The 15121-nt window shown below is 43.5% G+C and overlaps 1 long non-coding RNA gene across 1 annotated transcript; it reads left to right on the top strand.

The window, feature by feature from the left end:
* Window positions 1-13366: 13366 nt before the first annotated feature.
* Window positions 13367-14404, top strand: LOC138473714 (uncharacterized). Its single transcript, XR_011268876.1, has 4 exons — window positions 13367-13446; window positions 13744-13771; window positions 13872-13925; window positions 14074-14404. It is a non-coding gene; the product is annotated as an uncharacterized lncRNA (long non-coding RNA).
* The last annotated feature ends 717 nt before the right edge of the window (window positions 14405-15121 follow it).

The following is a 15121-nucleotide window of genomic DNA, read 5'->3' as shown; positions in this document are numbered from 1 at the left end:
TCCTCTGTTTGGGAGAGGGATCTCGTTGGGGATGGGTGAGTTGAGGTGTTATGCGAGAAAATGCTTGATTGCTGCAATGGATGGGGGGGGTGTGGGACTATACCATCATGGACATTTCCATTGGATGGACTCATCTTGCATCACTTAGACTGTGCACGTAATATGTGGCTTTGTTGCTCCATAGTACCTCCCTTTTTTCAGATATACAATGGCTGACAGTGATTTGACCTGTATGAGCTGGAATGTGAGAGGACTGGGAAACCATAAAAAAATGAGAAATGTACAACTGTATGTGGAACGACATGGTGCCAATATCCTTTTCCTACAGGAAACACATGCCAAATGGCAGGGTTGCTTATAATTCGCCAAATCATGGGGCATACAAAGATTCTATACCGACTACTCCACCCAGAACAGGGGTGTCATGATTCTATTTCATAAAAGTGTTAAGTTCCACCTCACTTCCTCCCTCATAGATCCTTTAGGGTGTTACGTTCTACTTTATGGCTGTTTGAATGGTAAAGAGATTGTACTTCTCAATGTGTACGGGCCCAACATAGATGACCCTGAATTCTACTCTTATCTCACTACACTACTGGTTGGGTTTCCCCTGGTTCCCATTCTTTGGGGCGACGACCTCAACACAATCCTCGATGTCGAATGGGATAGACCAGGCACCAGGCCTCGCCAACTCTCCAGAGCTGGCAAAGTTATCCAAGAATCCTTACTACAACTGGAGTTCTCTGATGCATGGAGAATAGTACACCCTGACTCCCGAATGTACTCCTTCTATTCCTCTGTCCATGATTCTCACTCCAGGATAGAGTCGCTCTTAGTCTGTGGTTTCTTTCCTTAGATCTCCCGGACTTCTCTCTCATCTTTTTATGTCTTGTCTGTGCCCTCACACCTATGGGTCTATGGATGCGCTTTATAAATGTAATAAAGTAAAGACAGATGGCTCATTTCCTATATACTTCTCAGGAATGTCACGCAAATGTTAATTCTTCCCAGAACTCACTCCGATCACTCCCCTGTGACTATCTCTCTGGCCTGGGGTGTGGCTCACTGTGAGTCCCATTCCTGGAAACTTAAACCTCAGTCTTTATTAGATGTGCCCTTCAAAACTGACCTAGAATCGGCAATAGACAACTACACTTAATGTCGGATCTGTTCCCACACAAGCCACCATTTGGGAGTCATTTAAGGCCTACATCAGAGGCATAGCTATTTCCAAGGAATCGGGGATTCTCAAGACTATCCGTAGAGACATTTCAATAAGCAAATCTACGCTTTCCTCCCTCGAGGTCCAATATGCCCTACACCACTCCCCAAAAACCCTTGCCGGCATCAGCGTCGAATTGGACAATTTACAAACCCATGCTGAAAGGGAGAGGAAATTCATAGACACCCCTGGACTGGCGAGACGTTACGGGGAGGGTGAACGACCCGGCCGCGTGCTTGCCAGACTCCTTCTTCGTGAGACGGGATCGCCACACATCCCTGCCATAGAGAGGCCCGATGACTCTCTGGCCCGCCTATCACAAGACATTAATGAACAGTTCCGATCGTTCTACTCATCCTTATACACTAACACCAACACTATTCTGGAATCAGACATAGATATATATATTTGGAAGCCCTCCCTCTCTCTGTCCTCTCAGAGGACAATAGCATTGCCTTAAACTCGCCTATCACTCCAGAGGAAATATCTGAGGTCATCAACTGACTAGCCTAGGGCAAAACCCCAGGCTCCGACGGTTTTCCCATTGAATTCTATAAGCAATATAAATTACGTTTGGTTCCCCATCTCCTGGCGCTATGGGAAGAATCCTGCACATCGGATACGCTCCCGCCTACTCTCAGTGAAACTATCATAACCGTTTTACTTAAGCCTGGTAAACCTCCAACCCAATGCAGGTCATATCGGCCCCTTTCGCTCATAAACTCCGATATTAAGATCTATGCGAATGTACTGGCCATGCGACTAACTCCCTACATGCCTCACTTTATACATCCAGATCAGTCAGGGTTTATCCCGGGCCGCTCCACCTCTCTCAACCTAAGTCGCCTCTTAAACATCATCAGCAGGATCGACCCAGGCATTCATGCTGTGGCAACGGCCCTCGATCTGCAGAAAGCATTTGATTATGTTTCTTGGAACTACCTTTGACGAGGGCTCGTGAAATGCAATTTTGGGCCCCGATTTCTTTCGTGGGTTAAACTACTATACTCGGACCCTGTAGCCAGGGTTTGCACGGAAGCCAAGTATTCCACCCCCCCTTTTGTATATCCCGAGGCACTAGACAAGGATGCCCCTTCTCTGCTCTAATTCTCGCCTTCGCCATAGAACCCCTAGCGGATAGAATTCAGCAGACGCACTCACACCGGGGTCTACGACTACTAGATGCACCTGATATTATTTCTTTCCATGCAGATGACTCCCTGCTTTTCACCCGTTCTCCTGAACGCAACCTTGCCCCGATCCTCGAAGATGTCGTACACTTTGGTGAACTTACCGGCCTTAAAGTTAATTGTGCCAATTCGATACTATTCCCACTAACCGACGCCACTCCCCCCCCCAACCTCATGGGCTTTACTTGGACACAATCAGAAATTACATACCTCGGTGCAGTTGTGGCTCGCACGCGCGACAGAGTCTAGGATGCTAACTACCTGAATTATTTAACCACACTTACAAAGAAATGCCAGGGCTGGGCCAGGCTCCCACTATCTCTCGCGGGTAAACTTGGTGTCTTGAAAATGGTGGTGCTCCCCCAACTTCTTTATCGCTTCCTCAATCTTCGAACAATGTTTTTCGAACACTGACCCGCACTCTTAATGAATTCCTATGGCACTCCGGAGCAGTCTGCCTCAAATATGACACCCTGGCTGCCCCCGGGGAGTTCGGTGGCTTTGGCGCTCCGAACTTTGAGAAATATTGGCTGGTCACCCAAGCACAATTCGCATCTTATTAGTCTGCCACCAAACCCCCCCCCCGTTGCACCTACGGTTGGAGCATCGAGGGGTTGGGGATTGCAACATCCGCCCCTAGCACTCTCTCCCCCAACCGCAATAGTAATCCTCTTGATCCGGTAGACGTCACATTTAAAGCACTTGTCAGAATCTGGACACTCTCTGACAGTCCTCACCCAATACATGGCTGCCTACCTCTCTGGAACTTCCTCCCTGGGGTCCCCTTAGCCCCCCTACCAGAGTCGCGCAGGTGGGCGGAGGCGGGCTTCAAAACCATCCGAGATGTCTTTAACCAAGACCACTTTATTGAGTGGGCAGATCTACCGATAACCCTCTGGCGGGGCTCGCCCGTCTGGCTACAGTACTCAGCTCTTCGTCGAATTCTTAAGAAGAGATATTCCAGTTTTCCCATCATACCCCCAGATGACCCAATTCTGCCTGAAATAATGAACACCATGAATACCAGAGGGAAAATCTCCAGACTATACTCTTTACTACAATCTAAAACCTTCCCCAAGTTCGAGGCCCTGAGACAATCTTGGACCAGGGATCTGTAACTAGAGGTGACTGACCAGTGCTGGAAACGGATGTGTGTCCGCACTCACAAAGTCTCGTTCAACTCCAGTTTTAAATGAATCCAATTTAAAATCCTACATAGGTACCACTACACCCCAATCGGTTACAATGAATGTTCCCAGACCACCCTCCCTTCTGCCCCATTTGTAGATCCAGTGATGCAACCTATATTCACATGATCTGGGCCTGTCCTTGCCTTACCCAATTCTGGTCGGATGTCTGCTCCATAATATCCACTATTCTACACCATGAGTTTTCCCCTTCCCCGTTAATGTGGCTTTTCCATGACTTCCCCGGTCTCCATTGTGATTCTCGAAGGCTTGCTGGTCTAAGTATGCTACTTGCAGTACGATGCATTGTGTTATGTTGGCTCCGGCCCTGGGTACCTACACATGCACACTGGCTGTCAGTGTTACCTGGGCCTCCGACACAGAGGAGGCGTGGGCATTTCAATTGCCACCAACAACTAGGCCCAGAGATGTGTGGCCACGATTCCGCTCTTATCTCACATCTATATCCACTGAGTCAGACGACTCTACCTCTTCACAACAGCCCTTTCTGAAAGTTATTTTCATTTGTCATGCCATGCATACTTAGCGACTAGCCATTACAGTGACGCCTTCCTGTTTCGTATGTCATCGCTATGCACAGTCTGTATATGCTCTTGCTGTAATTGATGATTGTTCCCGCTGCCTACCCTTCGGTTGTAATGTCAAGCACAAGAAAATAAAGTAAAAAAAAAAAAAGAAGTCCTGCCAGGCGAGTGTACCAGGCAATTGAAGTTGTTTATAGCTTCCTGGCAGGAGAGTATACCTGGTAATCTGCAAACCTACAAAAGACATCCTGGCAGGCGAGTATACCAGGCAAGTGAAGTTGAACCTAGATTCCTGGCAGGGGAGTTTATTAGGCAATCTACCAGGCTATGGGAAGTCACACATAGAGACTTATGTAGAACTTTATTGCTTAAGCCAGAACATTGTGAATCCAGAGCAGGTCTTGAACACTTTTCCCATCAACAAGTTAAAGACATTTTCCTTGCACCATTTGTTGATTTGTTTATAGTGTGTGAGGGGTCCGAAATGCGAGACAGATACAAAGGTACAGTTTTCACACGAAGTGCCATTTCATTCAACATAAAAGTGTAAGACGAATGCCTAACTTTCCCTACCCTAACCAGAAGGACCCTGGCGAACAAACTAAGGCTAAATAAATATGCCCTAGTGTCCAAAAAGAATCTGTCCCTCACACTAAAATATACAATACAATTATACAAGGTTAGTTTGTCAGTCTTAAATCCCACAAAATAATATACCATTTCCAACAAAAAGATTGTCAGAGGACTCCTTGGGACCAGGTTTGATTTCCCTTCCCCTGGATCAATTCAGGAATCTATAGCAAAGTTCAAGTAAGTTCTGTGCAAAAGTAAAGTTCCACTCAGTGTAGAATACAACACCTTTTCCATTCAATATCCTTTCACTTGGCAAAGTAATATGTCTCTTCCAACTGCGTGCCAAATGATTGTTCATAAATCAAAGCAACTGTCAATTTTCCTTGATTTCCTGCTTGGCAAAACAAAAGAGTCTTTCTCTCAAACCACAAACTCCTAAATCGGTGCCAATGTTCTCTTCTCAAAAATCAAACAATTGTTAACACATTTTGTGTCTTTTTCCAAAAGAAACCCTTTAGTCAGGATGGTGCAATTATCACTTTCTGAAATAACTTCTCCTTTAAAGGAAACACTTTCTGAAATGTAGCAGTTCCTCACAACAAGGGGCCTCATTCTGATGTTGGCGGGTAACCTGTCACCGACCTGGAAACACTGAATCCGCCTGCTGACTTTCCGGTGCAACTGGGGCATTACAAGTCCCTGTGGAGCAGGAAGTCGGGCGGCAGATTCAGTAACTCCCCATTCCAGTGGTGTCCAATAGGACTCCATGGGAGTGGGAAGATGGAAGCACCGGCACCGTTACTAACGGTGCCGGTGCTTCCGTGAAAAGTCTGCCTACAGGGGCCGGTGCACCCAGCAGGTCTGACCCTGCTGGGCGCAAGGGCCCCTGCAGGCAGACTCTAATTATTGATGTCATGTAACATCACACATGGTTTGCAAAAACCTATGTATTATACTTTTTTTTACAACAAATTTCAATGGTTGGGGACTTTGTATACTTTTCACAGTATGGAGAGCAGATCTGATAAGACTTTTTAACTTTAACTATTGATGTCATGTAACATCATACATTGTTTGCAAAAACCTATGTGTTATACTTTGCAACAATGGAATTTCATTTGTATATACAGCTACAACTGTGCTCCTGAAGAAGGGGCAGTCACTCCGAAACGCATTGCACATCCCATTATATAAAGAATATATCAATGAACACCTATAAATCTGCACTTTGAATTATTTATGTGTTGTTTGAAATTATTGACCTCAAGACAAGGCATTGATACTACACTATAAATTATTGGCTGTTTTCACAACATATGAGTGTGCAGGGGACGAAGGTCCTAAATGTTAGGACACCATCACTATTGTGTTTAGTGATGACTCTACAGGATTCATCACAAGTTTGATGACCAGGAAAGGATGTTTTTGGACACAAGGACAGATTATTAGTTACAGACTTCCTGAAACAGACAGATCATTAGTTTTGCTTTCCAGGCAGGGACATTCTTCTTTAGAATAGGGCAAGAAAAGCATTTCCCCAACAAAAGTTTGGTTTAAAACATGAACACCTTGTGTTCACCTCCAATTGCTGACCTCTCGCACATGGTGCCAGAAGTGGGATGTCACTCAACAGACATAAATTGGGGGACCCTTAAGTGTTAGAAACTTAGTAAGCGAGCCTCCGACCCAACAATTGCCACAGAACAATCTATAGGATTTGACTTATACAGTAGTAGGGGAGAGCTGATTCAACATTGGGACTCAGTTTTAATACCAACAGACTTAGTCCTCATTCCGTCTCCTGTAACCTACATTAGACTTGTGTGAGACAGGCATGGTATCAAGAGAGACACAGACTCAAAAATATTAGTTTCAAAACCTTTATTTACTAAGGTTCTTGGTTTGGTGTAATGCCTAGCTGGCCCTAACTCTAAAGGGATGGTTCCCTTAACTGATGTTTCTAAGGGCTGTCGATATCTAAGAGTCCAAAACAATAGTCTGTCTGTGTCTAAACCTATGCTTGCCCTCACTCTTTACAAAAATGTGTTAGGAAGTCTTCGAAAAGGCAAAATAGTGGTGTGCAGTGGTCAGCTTCACACAAATGAGTTCAATCAACCAAGGGCTGTTCATCAGACCTTCTCCATAGTTCATGTCGCAGTCTTACTCTTTCAAATGTCTTAAGTTCCTTGGGATTCAAATCCCGAAGCTTTCGTTCCGAAATACAACCAAAAAGAAATATACAGAGTTCCTTTCCAAGCTCCTCGGGGTTCCCTTCCCCAATACCTGTTGCACGGGAGTCTCCGATCCAGTTATATCAAGGGAGAGCCTTCCACTCTCCAGTTTCCCTCGACTTGCTTCTGCAAACATGCCTTGGGAGAATGCATGACTTCAGCTCTGCATTCACGGCATTGAGGTGCACCTGAAAAGACTGCCTGTTGCTTCCAGTCCCTTCCAATGCTGCCACAGCCAAACAGGATTTGTGAGCTGTAAGAACCCTGAGGACGACCTCACATATAATCCCCTTGGGACCTCTTCTCAGGTGGCCATGGAAAGTCCATCGTTCTTGGATCCCAACCCTGGGGTCGGAGAAGCGATAGGGAGGATCACCTGGGTGGAGAATCCTTGGGGATTGGAGACGAGATGTCCTCAGGTGAGACACGGTATTCCACACTGCCTTCTCTCAAAGAATCCCCTATCCCAAACGCAACCATGGAATATTATTACCCCTATCCCATTTACAAAGAATATGATAAAAGATTTTGCCAGTCTAGAGACAGCAGGACGAGGGGGAAGAGGAGAGGGGTTAAAAGAAGGGTAACCTTAGGAGAGACATGGTGTCCCCCTGTCTGTATAAATGACCTACCTAATCCTTCCCCGACCTTTGTGGGCTACAAGACTGCTCCCCTAATTTCCCCCCATTTGACTGTTAAAAGTACTGGGACGAGGAAGAAAAGACTGAGGGCCTCATTCCAGGTGTGGCGGTCCAGTAACAAGGGTGCCCGTAAGCTTACCGGCACCCTTGTTTCTGGACCGCCACACTACAAGTCTGCCTGCAGGGGCCATTGCGCCCGGCAAGGTCAATCAGCCCCTGCAGGAAGACTTTTCACGTAAGCACTGGCACCGTTAGCAACGGTGCCCGTGCTTCCGTCTCCCCACTCCCATAGAGTCCTATGGGACTCCACGGGAATGAGGAGTTACCAAATCTGCCGCCTGACTTCCCACGCCACCAGGACTTATAATATCCCGGTGGCACCGGGAAGTCAGGCAGTGGATTCAGTGTTTCCGGGTCGTCGCCAATCCGCCGGTAGCACCGGCAGATTACCGCCAACCTCGGAATGAGGCCATTAGAGTAGTAAAGACTATACCTTCCTTTTACCACTCTGGTACTAGGACGAAGAAGATGCCAGCAGAGAGCCAGGAGTGTCCCTTTATTCATGGCCAGGCAAACCTAAGTAAAGACATAGACCTGCAACCTGTTAACTGGTTGCAAGTGTATAAAATAAGGGTCAGAGAAAGAGACAGGGAGCGCAACAGGTAGGCTGCGTGGGAGAGACCAGCAGAAGAACCCTCATGTATGGAGGCCACCGTGGTGGGACCAGCGCAGGAGCCTGGTCGCCGGCAGGGAGCCTGATGAACTTGTGTGGCCCAAGGCAAGTGGGCTGTATCGTGGCACAGGTGTGGGAGCCTCCAATAGAGAGCGTGAGCAGCAGCAGCTACGGGAAAAGCCGGGAGAGAAAGGATGCCATCCGCATCGGGAGAGAAGCCTCTCCTAGTGCCGGCGTGCAGGGAAGACTACCTGGCAGGCAAGCAGGGAGGCCTGGGTGCCTCACAGGCAGAGAGAAGCTGTGAGGGCCATCGGAGGGAGCTGCCATCAGCCAGTGAGTGTCATAGGGAACACTTGGGCACTGGGACGTTCCGGATAGACCAGAACTGGTAAGTCTTTGAAACAAATACAATATATTCCTATTTAATACGGAACCATGCACAAACTACCGAACTGCATTAAGATTTACAATTGAGAATAACGAATGCATCGTAATTACCGAACTGAATGGAAACTTCTAATTAAACCTAATAAATGCAATTTAAACACTGAGCTGAATGAAAAGGTGAAATTATACATCACAGAAGTATATTGAATACGGAATTGAATGAAACCCTGAACTTACATATCTTGAATACTCAGTGCTTTAAAGACTTTATGAACAAAGCAAACCTTGAAGAACAATTAAAGTGCCAAGTGAAAATAAACTACGGAAAAGGGAATAAGTGTGAAAGAGTGCCACAGAAAGTGGGATAGGAATAAAACCCCACAAAGGTGAACATTTATGACTGAATGCAATGCATCAAGGCCACAGAGTGGTGAGAGGTGTGTGATAAATGGTGGCAAAATCAAGATATTGATAAGGAGAAACCAAAGATAAGTGTCAACTTGCACATAAAGCCTAGAGGTCAACAAAGTGAAATTAAGTGAAAGTGACTTGGTACACAAGGCAGGAGCTGAAGAACTTGTGTGGCCCGGAACCTAGGGGTCCTGGTTGCCTGACCTTTGATCGATGGACCATGCGGTTTGACAACTGCGCCTAGACCAGTGAGTCCTGAATGAGTGTGAAACAAACCAAGGAACAATATTTTGAATAAACTGATGAAGCCAACCAAAAGTAGGACCAAGTTAACCTCACGTTTTATTGCACTTCTTAAAAGGCTAAAATAAACTTGCTAGAGATGAAGTCTTGGGCAAGGGCACACCAAGACTTGAGCAACTGTACATGTTGCGCCAAAAATGCAAAAATTGAAATGCAGTCTGGTATTTATTTAGAATGTTCGATCAGCCTGACACGTGTTTCGAGCTTAACCGGCTCTTCATCTGAGGCTGGTATTTCGCATTAATATATCGGATATACAAAATTACCACATATTGAATCCAAATAAAAGATAAAGAATAAAACATTTGGAAGAGCCAAGGCAACATATGGGGTGGCACAAGGAACAGAAGGCCAAAAAAAGGGCAATTTTAAATAGTCAATTAAGAGTACGATTTTTCAAATAACATAAAAGATCATTGAGCATGTTTATGCATATATAGGTAAATACAAACACAGATCAAAAAGATTCAAAAGAAGATACGAAAAAGAAAAGAACAAAACAAAATAAACAAAATAACAAAGTATTAATAACGATTTCAAGAGACGACAGAGATTATCGTGATAATAGAATATGTACGTACCAGACTAAATATGATGAAGTGTCGAGATCACGCTCGAGCAGTGTTGCTTCATCGCCAGTTAGTTCTGATGTGGATAGTGACTCAGAGAAACAGATCCCAGGTTCATCCGATATTGTCACTGGTGATCCCAGTACATCACATGATGACTTACAAGATGACTCAGAAGATTTACAATCCGATCGACCAGTTCCCCCAGTACCGTCTCCTTTTTTAGAACAACTAAGGCGTTACAAAAAGGGCAATCGAATAGCATCGAAAAAAGTTTGCTTCCAAACCCCAATTGTCACAAATATTGCAACCCCAGGCATACAACCAGGGGCACAAAGGGCGGCAGGCCCAGGCAGCGGAAATGCACCCCCTCCTCGAAGGCTCACCCGAGCAACTTATCAGCAACAACTCACGAACCAAAATCGCTGAATCTGATCACCAACCTTAGCACTCACTCACTCTCTCCAGCTGAAACAGCTGTCCTCAATAAGGGCCTTTCATTTGTACCCTCTGCCTTGAATAATTATGTGGATATCCAAATTGACTTATTTAAATTTGTTTGTAAACTCAAGCTCAAGAAATTCTTTGCCACACAAGAGAAACATTATAAACCGTCACCTCCAACACCTACACCCTCCCTAGTCTCAATTCAGACACTGTTAAGCTCCATGTACTTATGACTTTGGAAGATACAGATCTTTATTCTCAAACATGTATCACAGAAATGTTGTCAGAATTGGACATTGTTCAACAGAATGTAAACATTAAAGAACTCACTGAGAAATCCAAGTTTACGCCTGTTTTTCCCACAGACAATATCATTGATACTTTTTATCAGGCAGTAGTAAAAGATGTTCATAAATTAGCTGACAATCATTCTCGTAATTCCATTCCACCCACTTAAAATGTATCCAAACCAGAATTCCAGGCATTGCAACAATTGGCTACTAACTCTGCTCTTATTATTAAAGAAGCAGATAAGGGCGGTAAAGTAGTCGTGATGGACCGTTCAGACTACATTACTATGGGCATGCGTCATCTCAATTCAGGCAACTCCTATCTAGTACTCCAACAAAACCCACTACATGATATTCAAACCTTGGCCAACCAATTAATACTGAAATGGCACAAATTAGGTTTACTTGCAGATGTGGAAAGACATTTTCTCATGGTGGATGCACCTACCATGGCCACTGCTTATTTTTTACCCAAAATTCACAAATGCTTTGCTGATATTCCAAAAGGGAGACCTATTGTGAGTGGAGGAGGTGGAGTTCTTGAACCTAATTCTATTTACATTAATGAGTTCTTATTACCGGCTGTACTTTTGACTCCCACATTCATTAGAGATACTATGCATGTACTTGAAATTTTGGATAAATTGGATCTGCATGATAAATGTTGGCTTGTGGCCCTCGATGTGAAAGCTTTATATACCTCAACCAATCACTTGAAAGAAATCCAATGTGTTAATTACCTGTTTCGAGAATCTTCAGCTTCCTTTTCTGAACATGTTGAAATGGTCAAAGAATTCCTTTTATTTACCTTCCAAAAATGTGTTCCTCTTTAACAATGTGTTCTTCAAACAATTGATTGGCATTGCGATGGGTGCTAGCTTTGCCCCGGCACTCGCAAATGCATTCATGCACCATTTCGAAAAAACATTTGTTTTCACTAACTCAGATTATTTTCCATACATATACCTCTGGAAACGATATATTGATGATATTATCATGATTTGGACTGAACCTCCTAGGATTCTTCAACAATTTGTCTCCTTTTTGACTGATAATGATTGGGGGATTCAATTTACATCTATGAGCAGTCAAACTAAGATTTACTTCCTTCCTCTTACTATTCAATTGACTGACAAAGGCTTGCTAACTAAAATGTTCCGTAAAAGTACGTCCGTCAATGCTACCTTGCATGCTGAAAGTTGTCACAAAAAACATGTAATTAATAATATTCCAAAGGGAGAATTTATTTGTGCTCAGATCTACAAGACTTTATTGCGGAAAGCACTTTGATCAAATCTCGATTCTCAGCAAGAGGGTACGACCCTAATCGTCTTAACAAAACTACAGAGGCATTATGCCAGATGGAGAGAGTTGAACTGCTAGTCCCGAAATCACGCACTACTACATCAGCTGCTCAGAAAATTCATCTGATTACTAGATTTAACTCAGATAGTTTTAAACTACACAATATAGTGCATAAACATTGGCACCTATTGCACTTAGACCCTGACATCTCAAATTGGTTAGACCCTAAACCGATCATTACATTCAGCAAAGGCAAGACTTTGAAAAATAAATTATGCCCCTGGTTTATGGACCTACTGAGTCCGTGAACTACCTGGCTACATTCAGCTAGAGCCAATGGTTTCCGCAAATGTGGTTGCTGCAACATGTGCAAAAACGCATTTGAAACTCAAGTTGTTTCTTTTGGAACATTAGGTGAGCACAGTGTCGATTCCTTCATAAATTGTAACACGAAATTTGTGGTCTATTGCATTATTTGTATTTGTGGTCTCAAATATATAGGCAGTACAATTAGACCACTTAAAATCTGTATCAGAGAACACTTGGCAACCATTGGCAGCCAGGAAGCTAAATACCCTTTGGCTGCCCATTGGCAAGCCCAGCACCAACTTGATAGCAAGGATCACATTCGCTTTGCGAGTCTGGCGAAAGTTTCTTTGCCTCCACGAGGAGGTAATTTGCAACTGTAGCTTCGCCAACTTGAGGCTCGACTTATCTGCAAATATCGAACAGTGTATAATGGTTTAAATTCTGACCATGAATTTGCAGTATTCTTATAAACATATGTTAAGCTGTACCTAAATCATTCTGGTTTTGTGAAAATTAGGTGCCAGTGCCCCTCACTGCTGAGTTATTTATTCATAATGATTATATCATGTCTTATCCCTTTTGTGCAATTGCAGTTTAAATGGCACAGGACAGCGTGATCACTGTACACTTGTTTGCCAAGGATATGTGGACTTAATCAATTTGGCTCCATTATAGTCTGTGACCTTACCTGCATCTCCGGTTGCACATGACTAACATCTGGTCTACCCAATAATTTCCATACATATCCCAATTTAAGGGCTTAAACACTAGCATCTGACTTTGTTTTCATAACTCCATTAGACTCTCCTTCCGCGTATTCTAACACATTAGATATTTCACCTAAATTTTCACTGGTCATTATAAGTACTGCCGCATTGCTCATGTATATATTAATAGCTCATTTAATATTTAGCACTAGACAATCCAATTATTCAACACAAGCCTTGTTCCTAAATGCAGCTCTATTAGGCATGTTTTGCCCTCACTCTACCTGTTCAGTATTAGCTCCACTGACCTAAGATGGCGCCCAATTTCAAGCAACCACTCACCTTGCACCTCACAATGTCTAGTCGTGCAATCACCGGAGGTCTTGTTTTTAAATGTCTACCTTGCTCGCGCACTGAGCTCGAGCCTACTCCTGTTGCTTTTTGTCATGTACTCAGGTAATGCTTTGGATATGATCCCTTGGTTTGTCCATGCGCTGAGGCTGTCAGCTGCCGTCCCAGATACCGGCATGCTGCGGCTGCATAGAGTGACCCCTTTTACAATTATCCTTGTCCACGTATGCGTTTAGACAACAAGCATCCTTGTTATTACTCCTGCATAATAACATATGCCCAGTCTTTCATCAGCGTTATATTTAATCCATGATTGAATCCTTAATTAAATTTAAGTTACTTGTTCGCTGATTTTTCTGAGGTCATCTATTGACAGCGCTCTGTCATTTTTTCCAAACTTAGCCTCTGCCACATCTGCGAAGCATTAAAGGTACGTCATTAAACATATATTCCCTTTCTAATGCACTAAATGTTTTCCATCCTTTATTGGTCCAACTAATTACATGGTTACAATTTGATCTTTTCTTAAGCACGTTTAGGCAATTTATGCCCTCACGAATTGAAATCACTACTTCAAATACAAGGTACAATCTTTTGTATTATGTCTTTTTCAGTTTACCGCTACTTGGCACAAAATATGTCTCTGATCGCACTGGACTCTTACCTCCGTTATTAATACTTTGTTCTTTTTTCTTTGTTGTTTATTTTGTTTTGTTCTTTTCTTTTTTGTAGCTTCTTTTGAATCTTTTTGATTTGTGTTTGTATTTACCTACATATGCATAAACATGCTCAATGACCTTTTATGTTATTTGAAAAATGTTACTCTTAATTGACTATTTAAAATTGCCCTTATTTTGGCCCTCTGTTCCTTGTGCCACCCCATATGTTGCCTTGACTATTCCAAATGTTTAATTCTTTATCTTTTATTGGGATTCAATATGTGGTAATATTGTATATCCGATATATTAATGCGAAATACCAGCCTCAGATGAAGAGCCAGTTAAGCTCGGAACACATGTCAGGCTGATCGACCATTCTAAATAAATACCAGACTGCATTTCAATTTTTGCATTTTTGGCGCAGTGTGTTTTGGGAACCCTCTGTTTATTGCTCTTGTAATGTGGTAGTATACTGGCAGTATACCCACACTCCCCAGACACCCACTGCCTTGCGCTACTTGATATAACTTGTACAAGCGCTGTGGACACATTTGACTTATTCTGCCAATTGTATCTGCTTTAAAACTGTACATGTTGTCTTGAGGACAAAGCCTCGAGACCTCTGTACTTTGTGAACTGTGTTGCTTTGAACTTGGGGAAGGGAATCCCGAGGATCATTTGGAACTGTGTTGCTTTAGACCTTTTGTGGAACTTTCTTGCACTTGGGGAAAGGAAGCTGAAAGAATACTGAGAGCTGGAAGAAGCTCAGACTTTGAGTTAAGCACTGTTTATTTGGTTAGTTACATCCTTACACATAGTTTAGCTTTAGTTGTGAGGGCAAGAACAGGTTTTGGACATGGACAGATTTTTAAGTTGAACTCTTTCACTCAGACTAAAACGTTCCATTCAGGTAGGGAAATCCCACCTTAGTATAGGGCAAGTTAAGCCTTCAACCATCCTGACAATTTAACTGCCATAGGTTCCCCCTCACTCCCCAGTGCCAAGGCTTTTTTCGTGATTTTCGGTATTTCGCCATTCAGTGCCTTCTAACGTTTTCTCTTTCATTAACCCCTTAAGTGCCAAGAACGAGTTATCTTGTCCTTGGCAACAGGGAGGTAATC

The sequence above is a fragment of the Ambystoma mexicanum genome, chromosome 8 (genome assembly GCF_040938575.1).
Source record: "Ambystoma mexicanum isolate Mex_15411 chromosome 8, UKY_AmexF1_1, whole genome shotgun sequence".
NCBI lineage: Eukaryota > Metazoa > Chordata > Amphibia > Caudata > Ambystomatidae > Ambystoma > Ambystoma mexicanum.
This window is presented reverse-complemented; position numbering and strand designations above follow the sequence as displayed.